Source organism: Microtus ochrogaster, chromosome 18, assembly GCF_000317375.1.
Source record: "Microtus ochrogaster isolate Prairie Vole_2 chromosome 18, MicOch1.0, whole genome shotgun sequence".
NCBI classification, from domain to species: domain Eukaryota; kingdom Metazoa; phylum Chordata; class Mammalia; order Rodentia; family Cricetidae; genus Microtus; species Microtus ochrogaster.
This window is the reverse complement of record NC_022020.1, coordinates 28088363-28090937: the sequence shown is the minus strand read 5'-3', so window position 1 is coordinate 28090937 and position 2575 is coordinate 28088363.

The window sequence follows — 2575 nt, the reverse complement described above, 5'->3', positions numbered from 1 at the left end:
CAGGTATGGCTAAGACCAACTCCATGGCCCTGCCTGTTGGCTCCTCCCATCCAACATGGGAGAGGTATGTTCAGTACCTCTTCTAGCCATGCTCACTTCTTCAGCTCCCGGGATACAGTGGGTCTATGTCACCATTAAGCAATTCGTATCACACTGCTCACAAATCCTATTTAAGTGCAGAACCTCCTAAAAAAGCCCAAGTTGGTGCTGCCATCATGAACCAGGAAGCTATCTCTTAAAGAAGCCATGCAGTTTTTGCTGCTAATGCTGAGTCAGGAAGCCTTCACTTAAAGCAGACACGCCTCTGCTCACTGCTAGTAAACAACGTATCTGAAAAAAAAAAATGTTGCTACCAAGAAGCCATGCTTAACTCTGTTCTTTTGCATTGAGCATCTAGAATTCCTTCCCAAGCACTCCCAGGGTTTATGTGGATGTAGTTGGCCCACATTGGTCATTTTGTAAATGGAGACTGCTCTTTGATTTCCTGGCCACCCAGATCTGAATAATAACACAGAGACTATCCAAATTACAACACTGTTTGGCCAATAGCTTATGTATCTTTCTTGCTAGCTCTTATATCTTAAATTAGTCCACTTCTATTAATCTGTGGTCTACTGGTAAGGTTCCTTCTTCTTTGGCAGCTACATGGTGTCTTCTTTCCTCCTTAGAATTCCTGCCTGTCTATATTCTGCCCTACCACATGCCAAAGCAGCTTCTTTATTAGTCAATGGTAATAAAATATATTCATAGCGTACAGAATAAAATCACACATCACTTCTCACCCTCTTGCCTGTCCAGTTCTTATCACTGAGTAAATAATGCAAGAAAAGATGCTTTGCAAAGGTAGATGCATCATTGTGGGTTTCCAACCCTTCAGAATTGTGAGAAATTTGTCTTTTATTCATCTATTAGTCTGAGGTATTGCTCTATTAGCAGCTCAGAAAAACAATGACCACATGTTTTCAAGGTTTTTGGTGTTATAAGCACTGTTATCTGAAGTTCTCTTAAATATGTATCATCTCTAGGAAAATTAGAAGATAGATAGATAGATAGATAGATAGATAGATAGATAGATAGATAGATAGATAGATACAAATATGTTTGTGTGTTTTTACAATACATACATATAAATTATGTATGCATATGCAGGTATGTATAAACATCTTGGGGAAGCTTCTGCCACAAGGCTGAGCACTTCTGTGTTCTCTTGACACTGCCAACTGCCTTTCAGTGTGTTCTATTCACACAGACACCACGGGCACAACACAGTTCCCCCATAATCTCTGAAGCAATATTCTTTGCTAAAATTTTTAAAACATGTGCCTATCTGTTGTGTTTGAAATCACTCTTTTAGTTATAGTTCCCCAACTCTCAATAAGGCTGGCCATCTTTCAATAGCTTCACTGCCCTATGAAGTTTCCCTCACCAGAACTTGATTTTGTAATATTTCCACTTTTTAACATGGTGCTCTGTCTTTTTCTAGTTCATTTGCAATGAATTGTTCCAGAGACAGGTTCTTTTCTTAATATAAGTGTTACAAATATCTTCTCTCAATGGACGGTTTACTGATTTGATTTCATTTAAGGTGGCTTTTTAAAAAATAGAGAAATGATATAGTCAGTTATGTCTGTCTTCCTTCTTAATGCTTCCTGGATCTTGAGAAATCTTCCCTTGCCTAAGATCACAAAGGAAAATGGGAGCCGTGTTCATGGACATGCCTCCCTATTCTCTACTCTGGATAGAACCCCGGGTAGCTATTTGTACAGTGAATTTCTGCATGGGCTTTGCATTCAATAAATTTTGTAAAAATAAAAAAAAATAAATAGGAAAAACACTGGAAATGTACATTAAAACTGCTTTAATGTTCTATCACACTCCAGTCGAAATATTGATCATAGAGAAAGAGAGGAACGGGACAAAATATTACAGTCCAGACATAATGAAAATTGATACTAGTACTACAAAAGACCTCAGAAGGTCTAAGAAGGGGAATGGAGTATAGCTTGAGGAGCCTTCCATCCATTTTTGAAGTATAAGAATATGTAAAGAAACTCAATGAAGTGTCCCTCACTGTAGAATTTCAGACTTATTAGATTTTTATATATTAGTTTAGAGCAAGTAAGTAGGCACAGAAGGCATTAGAAAGTTTACAACATTTAAATATCAAGGTGATTTTTTTTAACTACTGTTTTGGAATAAAGAGTTAAAAGTGCTTATATTAAGTTATGAAAAAAAAAACAATCTACCTAGAGACCCAGCAGTACCACTCTTGGGCATATACCCAAAGATGCATACTCATACCACAAAGACATTCGCTCAACTGTGTTCATAGCAGCAATATTCATAATTGCCAGAACCTGGAAACAACCTAAATGCCCCTCAACCAAAGAATGGACAAAGAAAACATGGTACATTTACACAATGGAGTACTACTCATGCATTGTATCCAAAGGATGCTCAGTCATAACACAAAGACACTTGCTCAACTGTGTTCATAGCAGCAATATTCATAATAGCCAGAACCTGGAAACAACCTAAATGCCCCTCAACCAAAGAATGGACAAAGAAAACATGG